Source organism: Camelus bactrianus, chromosome 20 (genome assembly GCF_048773025.1).
Source record: "Camelus bactrianus isolate YW-2024 breed Bactrian camel chromosome 20, ASM4877302v1, whole genome shotgun sequence".
In the NCBI taxonomy this organism is placed as follows: Eukaryota; Metazoa; Chordata; class Mammalia; order Artiodactyla; family Camelidae; genus Camelus; species Camelus bactrianus.
This window is the reverse complement of record NC_133558.1, coordinates 43416230-43435616: the sequence shown is the minus strand read 5'-3', so window position 1 is coordinate 43435616 and position 19387 is coordinate 43416230. Positions and strand designations below refer to the sequence as shown.

At 46.5% G+C, this 19387-nt stretch overlaps 1 protein-coding gene across 20 annotated transcripts in view; it reads right to left on the bottom strand.

Annotated features, from left to right (window-relative positions):
• The window catches only part of LOC141574279 (uncharacterized), a 150045-nt gene that overhangs the window by 107676 nt on the left and 22982 nt on the right, over positions 1-19387 (bottom strand). For 16 of the 20 annotated variants that reach the window (XM_074349048.1, XM_074349021.1, XM_074349022.1 and 13 more), the window contains one exon: positions 17008-17727. The gene's annotated coding sequence lies outside the window, so the exon portion shown is untranslated. The other 4 variants (XM_074349038.1, XM_074349037.1, XM_074349036.1 and 1 more) reach the window with 4 other exon arrangements.

Genomic DNA, 19387 nt, shown 5'->3' with positions numbered 1-19387 from the left:
GAATATAAACAAAAGACACAGGCTCATGGAAACTCATCTTAGAAGCGGAAAGAATCCAGTCCAGCCACTTCATTTTACAGGAGGGGAGACTGAGATCTGGGATCTGTCCTTCCGGCAATCAGCAGCAAAGCTCTCTCTCCTAGGCCTCATGTCATGCACTGTAGCAAAAACCAACAGATCTGTACTAGACCTCTATTCATAAAAGTCACGTCTGTATTTTTCCAACAGTACGTAATCTAAGTATCTTGCAAAATACTTCTCAAAGAGCCAGGAAATCATACAGGTGTACTGAAATACAAAAACATTTATTTGCACATTAAAACAGCATGAGCTTTATTCTATTAAAAAAAGTGACATGTCAAATCAATGTTTTGATATTTTAAAACCTATTAAGCATGCATAAAAATAAATCAAAATTTCTTTAATCACAAAAGAAAGAAGCTTATTCCCTTAAAATGATCAATGTGGATTTTTCTAAACTTAATAGTTCTGGTCAGATTTCTACGAATTTAAATGTCTGAGTGGATGGTTACACGGCAACATGAATTCTGAGTTGTAACAACACACTTTCTGTGTAAATAATCTTCAAGGCCGTCTGCTTAAGGTGATTTAACTAGTCCCTGTCTCACTAGAATGATACAGATTTCATTAAACCTTCATACTGCACACACACACAAAACCCTGAATCCTTGTTACTTTAAGCCATATTCATATATTCATATATATGCATATTGAATATGCATCAGAAACAAGCCACCCTCTTTAGTATTCAGAGTTGATCCTTCTAAACTATCTGTCCTTGTGACAGCATATTTTTACTCAGCAGCTCTTGGGTGCTTCGTATACAAGGCGTCTACATCTCACAGTCAAACAAGGTAAACGGCATCACTCAAATTTCACAAATGAGGAAATGTACTTAAGCCATGAAAACAACTTACATATTCATCATCAGGAAAGAAAAGAGTAAAGATTTTACTTACAATATTCACTGACAAAACTTTCCTCCATACTAAGACTACATAGAATCAATTCAGTCTTTGTAAATTTTTCTGTCAATAAGCACCACTAGAGAAAAACAAACAACATCATTAGCAATGGTTGGGCTTTCAAAGCCCACTCCTATTTTGCACTATAATCATTTTTAATGTTTTGTTTTTAGTGTTTACAGAGAACTAAAATAAAAAAAATATAAACTTTTTAAGTCATTGCCTGAGAATGCAACATTTGTGAAAATGTACAATTTCAATTTATGCCACTCTGTCTCACATTCTCACTGGTGTCTCTCCTTTGAAGGCTTCATCAAACTGAGATCGCTAAAATCGTTCATTTATGGACTCACAGGAGTTCGGGAAAACACTCAACACGGGGCTGATCAGAGGAGCCATTGAGAAAGCATCCTGTGCAGCCTGGGTTCCAGCCCTGAGTCTGCCAGCGCCAGCTGTGTGAGATTTTGGACAAGCTGCCCCATCTCTCAATCCCTCAGCTGCAAAAAAGGAGACACTGATACCTACACTTAAACACCTGCTATGAGGTAAAACATGAGGAAAGCATTTTAGCCTTAGGGAGGTGTCCACTCAGAGCAAGCTTGGTCATTATGATGATGAGGATTACTTTTAATAAGTTAAGGCAGACAAAAAATTAGAAATCACCATAAAGGAGAAGCATTTTATGTCAATGAGCATTTCCTTTTGAATGGATTGCAGAATGTTTTATAGAATTTTTTAATAAACCAAATTTTGTCCACTAATTATATATTTACAGGTTCATGGACATATCTCCAGAAAAAGAATTAGAGGCCTCTAACCTCTGAATACTAAGAAAGAAAAGTTTAAAAAAAATCACGGGGGAGATTATACCTCACTTGAGAGAGTATGTGCTCAGCATGCATGAGACCCTCAGTTCAGACACCAGTAACTCCATTTAAAGACTTTTTTTTTTCAAGAAATGGAGAATTAAATCAAAAAGATGGAGGAATACAGAATTTTATTAGAGACTCAACTCAGATTTAAGATGGGGAAAAAATATCCATTTCTCATAGGAAACCTTGAGAACTATGTAAACCGGATCTGAGTTCTCTAATCTTTTAACATTATTCATGAATTCATATTACCAAGTCTTAAAACTGCCTGATAACCCACAGTGGTGATACTGATCATAACAGCTGCCAACACGGATCGAGCTCCGGCTAGGACTGCTCTGTTCGGCCATCTCTGCCCCTGAGGCCTCACCAGGCTGAGAGCACTAAATTTTGTCATTCATGAGCATCTCGTGTAAGTCCTACCTTTGTGCTCCTCACTCTCCCCTCACCAGCCCCTCTGAGGGAAGCACTGTTATCATCTTCCCCACCCGCAGGTAAGGCCACTGAGGCACAGAGACTAAACCTGCTCCAGGTCACAGCGGCATTAAAGGACGTCTATATTTCTGCTGTTTTACTATTGACAAAGGAATCTGCGATATCAATTCAAGGGAGACTGTTAAATAATCAAGTCTGTCAGGTCTTCACCTCAAAGAGCAGATAGTATAGATTCCTGATGTAGGATGAGGCTGCCGCCACAAACTGACTCAGCTTGAAATTAATATCCAAGATGAAGCAGCGGATACACGTAAATATTCACGATTGTCAACTCCGCTCACGGGTCTGGGCCCTTCACTGCCTGAACGGGGGTGAAATCCCCACCCCTGTCAGGGATGGAAGCGCGGCTCTTCCCAGTGTCACCCAGGCTTCACGGGCTGTTTCCCCCCACAGGCTGTCCTCAACGATTAAAAATCTCTCAAGATTTTTACACCATGCAAAACTGAAAGACATTTCTGCAGATGGAGCACTTTCTCAGGCTTAAAAATTTTTTGCTTACACTCAGCAAGGGGGAAAATAACACATGACTCTGCAAAGTCTCTGAGCCTCACCACTCACAGGAGTAGAATGGCCTCAGCACAAGATGACTCTTCACGGATGAGAACAAAATAAAGCCGCCCCCAACCACAGGCACTCTCAGAGACAGCGCTCAGCAGTCTTCTGCACACTCACGGTTGTGCAGCCCTCACCACCATCTATTTCCAGAACACTTCATCACCCCAGAAGAACACCCCTGTCACTAGCAGTCACTCCCCAATCCCCCTCTACCCAGCCCCTTGCAACCATCACCTGCTCTCTGCCTCTGCATGTGCCTATTCTGAGCATTTCTGATCACTGAAGTCAACAATATGTGGCCGTTTGTGTCTGCTTCCTTTCACTTAACGTGCTGTTATCAAGGCTCGTCCATGTTGAAGGGGTATGAGCATCTCTCTTTTTTTTTTTTTTTTTTGAAAGTGTTAAAGTTTATTAGAAGGTGGTAAGTACTATCAAAAAGAGTAGAGAGGAGCATAAGTGATTGGGTTTCAAAGGGAAAAGGGCGGGTTGAGCAGTCAGGGTGGACTTCCCAGAGCAGGTGGCCTTTTTCATATTCCCCTTTATTTATTTTTTCTTTTTTATTCACTCTTACGTCTGAATAATGTTCCACTACATGGAGATACTACATTCTGTTCATCCATTCAGCAGCTATGTATGGACGAGGTCCAGAAGAATGAGTGTAAGAGGTGACTAGGCAGGGATGGCATTTAAGCAAAGGGCAAGATGTGCTTTCAAAAAAAAAAAAAAAAGCCAACAAACAGAGGCACAAGGAAATTCAGCGCGTTTCTGAGAAAGTGCATGCTTGCTTCACGATGACTGCCGTGCAGGGCTGGGGGGGGAGTGACAGGAGACACAATGAGGGAGTCACCTGAGAATATTCCCCATGCAAGCAGCTCAGCCAATTCTCCTCCTTCATCCTGTATTTTAGAGCCATTTTTGATAGGTTTTCTATTTCAAGTAACAGTACTTAGTTACACATCTGATCATCTGCATCAGATCACCTTACCTCCAAGCCACAGAAAGTCATTCACTGACTGGAGCAGCTCCAAGACATAAAGGTGATGGACCAGGGAGTCCTGCAGCATCCCGGCCTGCAGGCACAAACCCCAACATGTTCCATGGTGATGTCCGGAAATTAAAATGCATGGAAATATCTCACTGCTTGTGCACGATATCTGCCCCCAAATTGCCCCAAAATAATGCTGGCAAAGCACTACTGAGCCCTCTTACTACAAAAAAAAAAAAAAAAAAAAAAGATAGAGAGAGAGAGAACAGAAAAGAAAAGAATAAAGCTAAGAAGGCAAATTTAGGGTCTTCCATTGAAAACCAGCAACCATCAATGCCAGTATCTCAGCTGGAATGGTCCTGACTTAAAAACCACTGCGCAGTTACATTGCAAACGTGATAGACATATATGTATTCCACATAGATGATATTACAATAGGATTTTTCTTTTTGAAATTTCCAGTTGCAACATTAACACAAGAGAGTTTATATTTCAGCTTTAAAAAAAATCAATTATCTTCCACTTTCTTAATTTTGAACCTATTATTATTTTATAAAGGGAGCTATGCTGCAAATTATAAACCAACTGTTTGGCTTCTGCCAACAAGACCTTTATGACTTCACTATTTCAGAGCAAGATTTAATGATGCTTTGAGTAGTGGGGCCTGGGGCGCTCACTAACAGCTCTTTAAATACTGACAAGGATGTGCTATTTAAGTAATGCAAAGGCTCTAACTCTACATTAACTCAGAAACCAAAGAAACTACACCAAAGCCTTACTTTATCATTTTTAAATTTTGCTATTCTTTTGAATATTAAATTTCTTACAAGATAAGTTTTTTTTTTTGAGAAGGACAGCAGCTGTATTAAATTTCCTCTCACCAAGAAAGCAATCTTTATCAAGAATAAATATCCCTATGGAAATCCAAAAGACGGGACGTTTCTAGCTATGTGAACATGCAGATATCAACACAAGCCTAAAGCCTATCAGATCTCACTCGAACGAGCTCAACAAAGTCCTGGGCTACCCTGAAACTTAGCTCTTCTGTTCCAAATGTTGGCTGAGCTAAGATCATCACACAAGGCAGGGAAGAAGAGAAAAGTCCACCTGGCTGCATCCGTTTACTTCCAGCCACAAGGTACCGCTAGGGGTTCCCCGTTAATAAACCCTCCCCATGAGGAAATCCGGCATCCACACTGCCCCTGCCGTCCCCAAGCAGCCCCGACGCCCCTCTCCCACTGGTGGCCCCCCAGCCTGTCAATGGTCTTCTAATGACCCTCCCAGTTGGTGGCACTCTCCCCCTCTTCCCTGCTTCACACACAAACACACACAAACACACAGAGCCAGGACAGCCTTCCCAAAGCACATATTTGATTACATCACCCCACTTCAAACCCTTCAGAGGCTCCCTGGTAGAGTTCTAGCCACACCCCCGACCCTGCTCGCCCAGCCTCACCTCAGTACCCAGGTCCCCAATGACCTCAGGTGCCCCCTGACCTGCTGCTACTTCCCAATTGCCTCCAGGCTCATTTTGACTGTTTGTCAAGGAAGCCTTCCTTCCTTCGAAACTCTGCACTTTGTGTTAGGTGCCCCTGCTATGTTCCTAGAACATTCTACGCTAAGACAACTTCTGACACTGCTAAGTTCTCAAGAGGCAATACATTTTGCTTACTACAGTGAGTCCACCCTCTCTCCCCTGGACACTCAGAATTGCATGTGTTATGAAAAAATGAATGAAGGGGTGGGTCTCAAAGGGACGGGCAGAGCTGCTCTCGCCCACCCCGACCCCTTCTTTCTGTAGAACATCAGAAGCAAAACCAGGAGTACCTCTCCTGAGGGTCACTTTCTGCTGACACCCTTCACTGCCTCTTCTGTGTCAGTTCTAGTAAAAAACCAAGCTCCTTCAAAGCCCTCCATCCCTAGGCCCACTCCAGGGTCCTCCTAAGCAGGGGCACCCTCCACCCTGGAACACACAGTGCACTCTCCCCGAGTCCCCACCCCACAAGCCTCCAGGCCTCTACCCGGGCTGCTCCTGCCACCTGAGTCACCCTCTTGATTCCTGCTCCTGGCTGACTCTTACTCTGTCCTCATAACTGAATGTAGAGCCCATTTCTTCAAGAAAGCCCTCTCTGATGATGTCCTTTAGCTCTTGGCTGGGCTCCTCTACCGCAGGACTGCTTGGCGACCAACTGTTGTTTGTCCACTTGCTCCTCGGAGACCATGACCTCTTGGAGGCCACGTGGGAAAAAGGAGTGAGACGACAAGAGGGGTGGGAAGAGCAAAAAGCAAAATCACAGCCCAAGTCCCAGATTCACGGATTCTGTCTCAGAAGAAAAGAATAAAATATTTAATACGTATGTCATTTGGCTATGATTTTTGTGGCTCTTGGAAAGCAAGAGGTTGGTGTTCTAGTCTAAAATCCAAGTTACATGCAAAGAAATGTACATATTCATATCCAAAGGAAACCAGAGCTGCTCAACAACAGTTTGCAGTTAAAATCAAAGGAACTTTGATAAAGGCAATCTCTCCCTCTCTCTCTCTCTCTCTCTCTCTCTTTTTTTTTGTATCATATAGTTGTAGAAGTATTTGTATAACTAAGTGATGGCTACAGCCTATGATTCTGCACTGGAGTGTTTGGGGCTGAGGAAGCCCAGATTACATGCACTGTGTAAATACAATCACACCAACACACTGACAGGTGCCCTACTGGCTGAGCTGAAGTTCCAAAGCAGACAACCTTACGTTGCAAGACAGCTCTCATTAGAAAGTAAGGAATGCAATGTTCTGTACTCAATTACATACGTTATATGGGCCATTAAGCGATAGTGCATCTTGTCTAATGAAACCCCAAAATAAATTGTTAACGTCGATTTTCTCCATCTGACCCTTCTTTGCTAACTTTGGATATCAAACCCTCACTCCATACGGAAAGCTCAGATCTATGCTGCAGCAGGTTACATCCCGTGGAAGAAAGCCTATCAAGGGAGAACTGGAGAGTTTCCCTTCAGAAGATGCTAAGTCTGGATTTGCACCTGTCATTTGCAACCACATCATCATCAAAGAGTAAGACCTAACCTCTGTGGGGGGAAAATCACTGCGGTGCTTCTGAACCATTAAAGAACACTGAGCTTTGTGAAACAGTCCTGAGGCACTTAAATCGTACTTTTTGTGAAAGGCTCCAAAACTGACCCAATTCACCAATCCAGGTACAACAGGGAGGTACCGGAATTAGTAGATAGAACATGCCCTTGAAGTCTGACAAGGCCCTGCTTGAATCCTGCTACAGCATTGACTAGCCGCTAAACGGACCAATTCCTTAACCCCTCTGAGAAGGCTTCCCAATCTGCAAAAGGGGGCTACCACCGCCCACCCGGGAGGCATGGATGTGAATGCAACACGCAAGTAGTGCGGCCGACTGGTACCTGACACGAGGCCTGGCTAGTTTCCCTCCGCTGCCCTTCTTCCCCTTTAAACTTGCATTGTTTCCCCTGGTAAGGGTCAAGCCCCCGGACCAGACTGCCCGATTCTTCTGTGTATTCCCGGATACATGCCTTACGTTTAGGAAGCCAGAAAAAGAACTATCTCCTCCAACGTCACTATCAATGTTCTTAAGAGTCTGGGTTTTTTTAACTCTATTTTGCAGGGAGACTATTCCAGAACTGTCCAACCACCATTCTCCACTTTGGCTCCTCTCCCAGCGCCCGTCCCTTCTCACCTCAAATCTTCTCTCTGCTGGCCTTTTGTTCGTGGGAAAGAGTCCGCTAGGGTGGAGACTCCCTAGGCCTCTGTCCCTCCCTCACAGGTGAGTGTGACTACCTTCTCCCCACTCCCCACTCCGACTCCAGCTTCCGAGGAGGTTCCCCTCCCGGACCATGCAGCCTCTGCATCATCCCAAGACGCGCACGCGTGGCCACAACCCTCCCTTCAGATTTCTTCCTGGGTGGCCCTGCCCACCCCCAAGACCCTTAAGGATAAATGCCATTGCTCTGAAAATCCCAAACGCCACTGACTGACACACCAAAGCTGCATGGTCTGGGCTTTCCTCCAACCCAGGCACAGCCCTGCCCAGCCTCAGCCTCAGTCTGCACCTCTCGAGATGAGCTCATACACCTGCACGGCTGTGAACACCAGCTAAGAATGACGACTCCCAACGTGTATCTGTGGTCCGGCTCCTTCATCTGAGCCCCAGGGCCATAGACCCGAGTACCTCTTTGAGGTCCTAACTTGGATGACAAATGGAATCTTAAAAATGCCTCATGTCCACCATTTACTCTAGAGTTCGATTCCTGGCAGGTACCTCCCAGGCTCCCGATTTTAGTAACAGACCCAGAACCCACCTAGGTGTTTCAGGTCACATTCAATTTCCCCTGTTCCTCCCCCCGGCCCTGCCCTGGAATCAGTCCTGTCATTTCTATCGCTAAGCCAGTCTCAAGTCTGGTTCTGCAAGGACCACGGATGGAACCCCACAAGCTGACAGCAAGGTGCAGTGCGTCACAGTCCTCCGAAGAGAGCTCCCTGGAGGGGGAGGCATCTCCTGCCGCTGGTCACCTCAGAAGGCACTGGATTCTCACAAAGGAGGCCCAGGAGAAGGGACTCAAGGTTCTCCTGTGGTCTGAACTTTGAAGGGCCCGAGGTTTGGGGGAGTTCCTAGTTAGCAGACACACCTGCCAGTGAGCAGATGAGGATGGGGGAACCCAGGCAAGGCTGTTCTCACTCCGACCCCTGGGCTATCGGGTGCCACGGGAAAGGCCTGTGTCCAGGGCACAGCCCAGCCTTCACAGATCCCAGCCTGCATTTGCCAACCCAGATAGCCTAGACTCCTACTTGCGACCCTTACTTCTGTTCTGTTCCCCCCCAGAATGTGATGGACTCTTTCAGAAAGTCTGGCCTGTCTCAAGCGAGACCAAGTCAGTGAAGGATGAAGTGTCCACAATTGGACCAGGGCATGAAAGGAGAAACAAGGTCTCATGGCCAGCATGACGGTGGTGGCCAAACCCTTTCCCCGGGTGAGATGAACCAGGGTGTGGGTGAGAATGCAAGGTCACTTCACGGCTGACTGGGGTGTTGGAGACTCACTACCGCAAACTAACGACACGGCCGGTGGACGTCAGCTGCAAAAGACACGGAGTCAGCTATTTACTGCCAACATGGGTTAATAGTAAAGGCTGGTGCAGGGAGGCCTGCATGGCTGCTGGAGCAAACCACAGACCCGGCTCTGAATGCCCACTGGCTGGAGCAGAGAGGAAGCTACGGTCCCCTTTAGCGGTCCCTGTGTCCACCAGGTCCAAGTGAGCCAGCTACTTAGGAGAAGGCCATGTTGTTCTGATACTCAGAAAAACCAGCCTCGTAAAGGGAAAATAAGAGTGGCATGGAGTTTAGACCCGCTCCTGCCTCTCTATGAAGGCAAAGTAAAGTAAATGGCACGGGGAAGGTGAATGCAAAAACTAAAAACAAAAAGCAAAAAAACGGTGACTGCTTCCTCCAACAGAATCCCCTGCAGCTGCTCACCCCCGAGACTGCCACTTTCTCACCAGTGACCACCGGCCAGGAAGCTCCGTCACGCACGTCACACAGCGACAGCCCGGAACCGCGTGCCAAGCACGTTTGTGTGAAAGCCAGAATCAAGGAAGATGCTGCAGATTTTGACTTTCCAAGTTTAAATACTCCATGAAAAAAATCCCTCAGCAGCCGCCTAAATCAATTCGCATCTCACTTCTTCAAAACAATCAAACATATTTAATAAGGGCGCATTTGTCACCAAACATAAGGAGGACCAAACTGGTTCCTCAAAGCAAGGATTTTAACAGGTATCAAACACCAGTGGGTGATGTGCTAACAAAGCAAAAATTCCAAAAAACTAGAAAATAAAAAGATGACTAGGATAATATATGGATCAAGGCAACTCTTAAGGTTTTTGCATTTTAAAGCGATGGGGACAGCACGGAGGACAATCTGGCTATTTCCAATGCAGGGTGTGCACAGTCAACTTTTCAGACGCAACAACATGCTCACAGGGCGGTACAAGATAGAAAGGGAAATAGAAAAAGGAAAAGAGGAACAGCAAAAATTAGAAACACATGAGAACAAAAATAACTGAGAGCAATTACAAGAATTTACGTGAGTTTGGTGAGGACAGGGACGAGGGGACGGTGAGACCCACCCTCACCTATTGTTCCAGGGAATGCAGGGGCCTGAGGCGAGCGGCGCTGCCGGGGGACCCCAACGTGGTCAGCGCCCCAGACCTAAACTTCACCTAGATGCGTGTAAACAGCTTTTGAGCTACAAAATGTGGTCGCATTTCAAGCTGGACATTTTTACTCACTCCCACCAAGAGTAACAGGAGAGAATTAGGCTCTGTTCCTGCACCAAAGCATTGTTAAAAAAGTAATGACTGTGGAATAGTAAAAGCAACAATGGAGTAAAAGTGACTGGAGGAGAGCGTACTTGACCCGAGCTCACTGGCCGTGTTATCTCACTGACGTTCAGATGCTGGCTGAGCCCTTACGGTACCACAACAGACAGACCCACCAGGAGGGAGGTTTAATGCGCTGCTGTATTTTGATGCCGAGAGCCATGCCTGGTACACGAGGTTCTGGGTAAACAATGGTGACAGTGTCAACCACTATGGGCTAAGCCCACAACAAGCTACTCCGCCAAATCCCAAGGACACACTTCAAAAGGCAAAAACAAGCTGGCATTCTCTGGTGGGCCTGCAGACTCAGAGCCAAGCAGTTGCTGAGCAAACATGTCACCAGTGCCTCCTGTGACAAAAGAGGAGGCACTGGCCAGGGGGCTGGGGCAGGGCTCCAGGCTTCCACTGCTCACCCACCATTCTGTCCAGGGGGAGAAGGTGGTCCCTGCTTACGTTGCACCGATTCAGCTTCATTGACTGACGCCTGGGGACTGAGCAGGAGGTGACAGGTGACGGGAATGGAGCCAGCCTGGGAGTGGCACGGTGCTGGCATCTGTGCCCTCAGCTTTGCCCAGACCACTACATCTGTCAGCTCATCTACAAGAAGCAGAAGGGGAGAAAGCCGTGTAGATAACAGGGCCCTGCGAGGGCAAGTACAGGTCATGGCCACGACATGCCTCACCCCTTCCTTAAGCCATAGAGGTATGTCCGGGGAGGAAGTGAAAATTCATCCAGAGCCCGCCAGGCACCACAAGCAGGTGGGACTCGGGTCCCCTGTGCCTGTCACTCACAGGACTGGTCTGGACTATCTTTTTATCAATTCTCTGGCATCTTCTCCTCCAACTTACCAACAACCAGAAAGTTGAATCTGATTTTAGACTCACAGAGAATCGCAGAACACCTCCTCCACATCGGGCCCGGCAGCACGTGCCAGGTCCTCCGACCGTCACCTGTGGGACCGCCATGAGCCCTCTCCAGAGTCAAGGCCCGAGGCCGTAGGCCGGGGGGACACAGATTCGCACAATATCCCCAGCAAAGGGGGACCACCTCTCGGCAAAGGCATCTCACACTCTTCTGCCCGAGGGACATCTCGATAGATACACAGGGAAACAGAGAAGAAGGTGGGGGGGTAGGCAGCCCAGAAGAGCTCGTCTGCACTTCCAAGGCAAAGTGGGTCCGTTGACCTAATCACAGGGACAAAGTGAGGACGAATCTTTCCCTGCTGTGCCCCATACTCCGTGACACGCCTTTCCCTGCGTAAGGAGCTCATTTGGAAGCCCCTGGCAGTGTTTCTGTTGTCCTAAATTGGCATGGTGGTTGTCAGGCAGGGAGAGAGGGCCTGAGCCGTGCAGGTGCTGGACCTGGGAAGCAGGAGACACTGGCTCCACCCCCAGCTCAACCAGCGCCTCATTCTGCATCTCAGGATTCAGCATGACATCTATAAGCACAGGGATGAGACTGTCCCAGGACAGGCTGTCCAACAGGAATGAAATGTGAGCCATGTAAAGAAAGTTCCCCAGTTGCCACATTTAAAGAGGTAAACCCCCCCAAAAAACCCCTAGAAACTGATTTTAAGAACATATCTTACTTATTCTACTGTATGTAAAATACTATCATTTTGACATGTAATCAATAAAGAAAGTAACAAGACAGTTTACATTCTTTTTACAAGACAAGTCTCAGCGTCTGATGTGCATTTGACCTACAGCACATCTCAGCTCAGATCAGCCTCCTCCCCAGCTCTCCTAGCATCAGTGGCTTTGGCTACTCTATTGGACAGCAACTCCAGGGGTCACACCAGGGTAATTGGCTGAAAAGCGGGAGTAAGTGTCCATAATAACCCTAAAAGAATCTCTCTGAAACAAAGGCGGATTCACTTTTAAACGTCTGAAAACCGGCGGGTTGCTCCTCCCTCACGCCTTGGCTACAAGACAGCCCTCCTCCTTGCTGATCCCTTTCTGGATGTAGGGAAGCAACCCTTCACATAGCCAGGGTGGCCGGGCATCCAGGTAGACTTTCCTGCTCTCTGTGTCCTGTCCCACAAAGTCCTCCTTCTCAAACAGGTTGTAGAGCAGGAGGATCTTGTCCCCAGACTTGTCGGATGCACCGTCCAGCCACTTGGACTTGAGCATGATGAAGAGAGACTCAGTGAAGTCCTCGATCCTCTTCTCCACCACCCTGCAGTCCTCGTAAATTGAAGGCCACGTCGGTGCACGGCTGCTCGGCCACCTCCCCATGCAGCACAAAGACAAAGAGCCGAGAGTCATAGAGCGTGGTGCCATACAGTTCCTCTGCACGTGGAGCTTCTAGAAGGTCTTGGCCAAGAGGCAGTCGGTAATGGTGACAAGGCCCACGACCTTGCGGTGGGTCTGGAAGTCGCTCCATCCATTCTCGGGCGCATAGTGGTGACTGTAGTAGATACAGAGTGCCCACTGCGAGCTGCACGGGCTGATCTGCCTCACCAAGGAGATTCGCTTATAGATGCACAACATATTCTGCTCTGAGATGATCCCCACGGGTTGGACCACCACGGGGAGAGTCTGGTGGTCCTCAGCACACTGCACGTAGTCAGGGATGTTCATGTTGTAGGCCCTGACGAGAGGGAAGAGTAGACCGAGGTACATACTGTGCTGCGGGCTGCGGGCCTCACTGGGTTGCGGTGACCTGGTGTGTACCAGTCAGATGGCACGGGAAGCCCAAGCAAAGCCGCGGATACAGTTTGTCCTCAGCGTCTGCACATGGCTACCGCAGCTCGGATCACATTACGCAGATTTTGGTCTAGGCTTCCCCCCTCTGCAGAAAAGGGTCATTTCTTGTTTTCTGTTTCCAAGCACCTAGCCAGGCCCTGATGCAAAGTCAGTGCTCAAAACTGCTGAATAAAGGAATGAATAAAGGAACTGCTTCCACACCCCTCAGCAGGATATAAGGCAAAGAAACACAGTAGGATCAAAAGACCTGGATTTCAACTCCAATTTATTTGAACTCCTAAGCTGCAGAACACTTGATAAGAAAACTTGCTTTGGGGAGGAGGGTACAGTTCAGGGGTAGAGCACATGCTTAGCATGTATGAGGTCCTGGGTTGAATCCTCAGTACCTCATTTTAAAAAAAATGAAACAAATAAATAAACCTATTTACCCCCCTCAAAAAATATTTTTGAATTCCAAATTCAAGAAAAAAAAAACACCTTGCAATTGACACAACATTGTAAACATGAGTATACTTCAATTTAAAAAAAATCCTTGCCTTACAAGAATATATCTGGATTATGGAAGTTTACAAATGTAAAATGCCTAGGGTACCACCTGCATAAGAAGAAGGAACTGTACAAATTTACTATCCCTCATTTATGAGCTATATTTCCTTTGGGGGGTTTATAACCTCTCAGAGCTAATTTTCTCAGATTAAAAAAAAAAGAAGGAAACATTACCGGATTCTCCATACTGCTGAAGAATCAGATAAACCTATGATAGCATCTGACTCACAGAGTTTACTCAATAAATGCTTGTTGAATGAATGAATAAACAAGCAAAGTGAATGCTGCTCCCTGCCACAGAGCATCATTATGGTACTGCCTGGAAATCCCAAGCCCACGTTTCACCCGACTCTACACTAACCATGGGTGACCTGGGCAGGCCTGTGTGCTCCTCTTAACCCCAGTTTAATCATGAATAGAAATGAGGGCAATAACACAAACCTCAAAGGGTTAGTGAGTCATTACTGAATTGTATCCCAACTTTGCAAGATGGAACCTTTAAAGAAATTTTGGCAAAAAGTCCATAGGCCCTCTCCATATTCTCTCTTACCACTACATGGGAATCTACATTATATCTCAAAATAAAAAGTCTAATTTATTAAAGAGGCTATTGAGGTTAAATGAGCTCACTGTCTCAAATAAGGAACACACAGTACAAATAGGTCAATGCCCAGCCCATGAGATACACCCAGTAAACATTCCCACTGAGCCCACTGGTCCCTCCAACTTCAGAGCACGATGATGTGTCCTCATGGCCAGAGGCCCCTGCACCTGAAACTAACAAAGATAATGGTCCCCACTTTCAAGAGCCCCTGCCACCACCGTAGGTCTAATTTTGTACTTGTAATTTTTTTTCATTTTATTAAATACAAAAACGTAATTGCGTAGCCTTCAGGTCACCAAAACCTGACTACAGAGATCATGATGGCAGCCCTTCTTCATGAAACAATAAAATGAAAAGCCATTTCCACAAGATCTCTGTGTAAATCTACTAGGGAACTTCATCATGGACTGAGAGGAAGAGGATTGGGGAGGAGGGGGCAATCTGCGGCACACAGATCCATGGGCCACCTGTCCCACGATGGACTTTAGACCCAACACTCACCCTCAAGGAACTTCAAAATAGACACAGACAGAGTGCTGTGGACAAGATTTTTTTTTTTTAAAGAAATCCCTGATTCTCTCGCAGGTTTTGTTTCTACCGAGAAACAAATGTCTTATGTGTATAATGTTTCAAAAAAGACTTAATTTATTATCACCCCAACTTGACGCATTAAGAAACTGAGGGAGAGAGGTTTATCACATTGTGCAAGATTAGAGAGAGGCAAAAAAAAAAAAAAAAATTAGAGAGAGGCCACGTCGGACACTGTACTTAAACCCAAGCCCCTGTTCCAGTGCTCACACTAGAAAGTGGGGTATACTGCCCCTTTCCTGCCCTCTCCCTGCAATAAATGTCTGAAGAGTCTTTTCTGTGCCACCTTGAATCACAATCACTTCAATTTTCCACAAAGAGCTATGTCACTCCTTGGAGGATGTGTCAAAATCTATATGTTGAATGGGAGGAGTGATTTGTATTTTCTGTTTCTCAAAGGAAACATGGCTTAAAAGAAACTGAAAAGCACTTTTGTAGTCTAAGTCTTCATTGTGCAGAGAAGGAAACGGAGGCTCAGAGGAGATGAGGAAAGGGCCTTATTAACAATTATTGCCTCAGCGCAGCACCAAGCCAGCCTTGGGCACTTCTGGGGGAGGATCTGGAAGGCCCAGGAGAATGAGTCTTAGAAAACGGAAAGAGAAGAAGCATACAAGTCCCCGTCTCTGCACCACCATACCATGAAGTTCCACCAAATTACCCAGTATGGGTGCAGCCAACATTAAGGTGGGCTAAACAGGTTATAGAAACCTGGAAGTCTCAACCATAGTGGAAATTCCAACATTTACTATGTTTTTTTTTCCCAGTTCAAGCATCAGCTCAGTGGGCACTCTGTACCAGGCACTACAAGAGGCCTGGAGTTCTCCCAAATACACAACTCTTATATCACGTGTGCAAACCACACACAGGCCCACCAGAAGGAAAATGCCCACAGATAAGGTGGAATTACTGAAACTGAAAGCAGCCAACCAGCATATATTACTAGCAAAAGCGGTGCTGCTAGAAATAGACTCATGGACATAGAAAGCAAACTGTGGTTAGCAGGCAGGAAAAGGGGGATTAAAAGATACACGTTAATAAATATAAAATAAATGACAAGGACCTGCTATATAGCACAGGGAACTATATTCAATTTCTTGTAATGAGTTCTACTAAAAACAATCTAAAACATATGTAGATACATATGCATATGTTTATAACAGAATCTCTGCTGTACATCTGAAACTAACATTCTAAATTGACTACACTTCAATAAAAAATAATTTTAAAAAATAAGTAAAAATAAAAGCAACGCCATTTAGAAAAAATAAAAGAATACTCTGATCCCCTTAGCAGTAGGTGCTGGAGAATTCTGGTTACAAACACCAAGTCCACTGGATCACTCCAGCACTGGCTGTCACTCTTTCTGACCATCAGAGAGTCACTTGGCTTCAGTGAGTTTACTTTTCTCTTCTGTGAAAGGCTTCAGTTGCAACTAACGATGTATAGAATCTCATCATTCACAAACCCAACAATTAAAGAGGACTTCCCATGGGCCAGGCTCTGGAAATATGAAAATATACGGTCCGAGATATATTCATGGGTAGAAGAAATTTATGCCATAAAGACATTAATTCTTCTTGCTTTGATAGACAGATTCAATACAATTCTGTTTAGATTTCCTACCAGACTTTTTATGGGTAACAAGATAATTTATGGTCAGGAACAACCAAGAAACTTCTTTAGAACCAGCACTGGGAAGGGGTGGATAGGTCATTCATTTCCACTGGTCTTTCTGAAGTGATGAAAACGTTCTGGAATATTAATGGTTGCACCACTGTGAATATGCTAAAGCTGCTGAATTGTAGCATTTAAGTGGGTGGACTTCATGGTGTGTGAACAATATCACAAAAAAGATGTTAAATGAAAAAATATTTCTTGACAATTATTTTTCCCTCTATACAACTAGTCTGCCCCACAATTTAAGAAGAACAAAAAAACCAAAACAAACCAAATTTTGCCAGGAGCTCTTTAGGACTGCAATGTCCCTGAGTCTCCAACGCCTCTGGTGGTGCTGTTCCTGTTAACACACCCTAGCTGGGCTGGGGTAGTTAGGGACTGTAACTATCTTTTTAAGATCGACGGTCACACGTTTCACCCTGGGAGAGGGAAGGATGGAGGATGTCACAGCCTCATGCCTTCAGCTCATTTTTAACTGAACCAAGCCTTGCTTTCAACACTGTAATCCCTCTCACTATAAAAACAGTGACATCATCAAGCACCGCCATCAAAACATGTGAAAGTGTTCAAGGTACTTACCTGGGACAGAAACGCTGAGAGAGGAGACGGAAGCTCGCTCAGCACTGACGCTCCCTTTTCCCGACTCCACCAGGAGAAGCTGGGGTTCACAGCCGGAGGCTCTCAGCCCGGGGAGCAGCGCCCACACCACTGAGCTGGTCCCCAGGGAGCGGGAAAGGGAGAGGAGGGCAGCCCCGGGATCGCGTGGCAGGGAAACGGGGGGGGGGGACGCGGGCTGTAGCCCCACTCGGAGGCCAACCCCAGCCCCAGCCGCCCTCCCCCGTCCGGGTCCGCAGAACCTGCCCGCCCGGGACACAGCCCGCCTAGGGGCGGTGACGGGCCGGCGGCCAAGGAGAGGCAGCCCGGGAGGAGAGGACTCGCGGGGCGGGAGAGGGGAAGGGGACGCCAGCCGCGGACTGAGGGGAGCCCGGCTGGGGCGAGAGGCGGCAGGTGCACACCTGGCCCTGGACAGCTGTGGCCGGGGCGCTGGGGCAGGAGCCAAAGTCCTACCGGGCGAAAGAGCTGAGAAGCCTTTGGGGCCGATCCCCGGCTCGGAGCTGAAGCTTCCAACCCTCGTTCCAGCTGGCACCAACTGCGCATGCACAGGAGGGCCAGCGATCCTCTCTGGGTTCTGGAAGAGAAGGTGGGGAAGCGAGGGACGGAGAAGATGGGAGGAGGAGGGGAGAAGGGGAAAAGTGGAGGGAGAGACATGGACAGGAGGAGCAGATAGTAGGCAGGGATCTGGAGGGTGGAGGAGAGTAGCAGAGATGGAGAGAAATAGTTTTAACTCTGGGGGCATCCTGAAGGAGGCAGCAGTCCTGCCTCTGCACACTTCTCTAACCCTTCAAGGCCCGCAGCTCATATTTTACCTCCCTGGACCAGCCCTCCACCCAAGGCCTCTGCAGGACCCCTACGGGGATCACACCCGTTGCCCCCAAGCGGAGCTGGGTTTCCTTTTGCTCTGGGAACCAAGCACCCGCAGGTGTTGTCGCTCAGAACTACCTTCGGAAGTGTACATATTCCCCTTTTACACGCTGGGACACAGGCAGGCAAGATCTCTGCCTTACCTCCACTGTCCCAGGTGTTGTGCTGGCGGGGACCGGGAGGTACAAGGTCAGATCCCAAAAGGAGCATACTGCCTGAGTGTTGGTGCATAGTCCCCATCCTTCCTGGGTAAACCACACCCCACCCTCGGGGAACCATCAAGGGCACACAGTATGTCCCTGGGTGTGGGATAGCTGCCCTCAATTACAGTGCCCAGCTTGCTAGGAAGATAGGAGTGTTACTGAGTCCAAATTCATTCTCCTTAGTGCAGGACAGGCCAGTAAGTTGGGAGACCAGGTGTTGGGGCATGGAATAGCAACTTTCTGTAGACCTAGATGGCAAACTAATGTCCTGGAAAACCATCTCCCCAAGTCAGAATTCAGGCTCCTTTCCTACGAGCTTGGTTTTTGCAATCTTCTTGATGTAGTAATTCTTTGTTGTTAGAATCCTTTGTTCTTGCAGCTATGTGCCTGGGTCAGATCCCTGTAAACCTCCAACAAAACAAACGTTATTTTCTATTATGTTACTTGTTATCATTTTATGAATGGAAAAGTGTTAAATATCCTTAAAGGTCAGAGCCTTCAGAATAGGCTCTTCTGTATATTTCAGGCTCTAGGCAACATTGTTTTACAAGCAAGATGAAGCCTAGGAGACAGAGCACAGGGTTAAGTCGAAGGAACAGATCTAATATGGAGTCAGATTTGTTCTTTTCTATTACCAGGGCAGAAGAAACTTGAGGATTTAAATCCCTTTAAGTTAAAAATAAGTAATTCTTTAAAGGAATTTACATACATAGGTCGGAATGTGCATAGCATATCTGGAAAACACACAGATTGTAAACTGTGGCATCTCCAGGGAGGGCTGAAAGAAGAGAGGATGAGGGAAAACTTCTTTCACTTGTGTATTTTTGTGCTCTGTTTGAAATTTTTTAACCACATGCATGTATTTCTTTTTCAGTTAAAAAAAATGTGTAATGGAGCAAAAGAGTAGCAAGCTCAGCAAATACAGCAGCCATGGAATCACTGAGCCATCACTTTTGATTTCAGCCAGGAAGCATTTATTGACTCTCTCCTATGTGCCCAGTGCTGTTTTAAGACTTCTTTTATTTTTTTTTTCATAAAATAATAAAGTGCTATTCCTCACCCCTGCCCATGGCTGGTGGAAAACCAACTGAGTTTTTATTGAGTTGTTTTCCAAGAAGTAGAGATCAGTTATAAACAGAACACATCTTCAGGGCAAAACAGGCGGAGTGGTTTTCCAGCAGGCCAGATAGCTATGAAGGGTTTTCAACAGAGGCACACAGAGGCTGAGAGAGAAAGCCTCCAGGACCCTACAAATAGCTGCCCAAAGTGCCTTC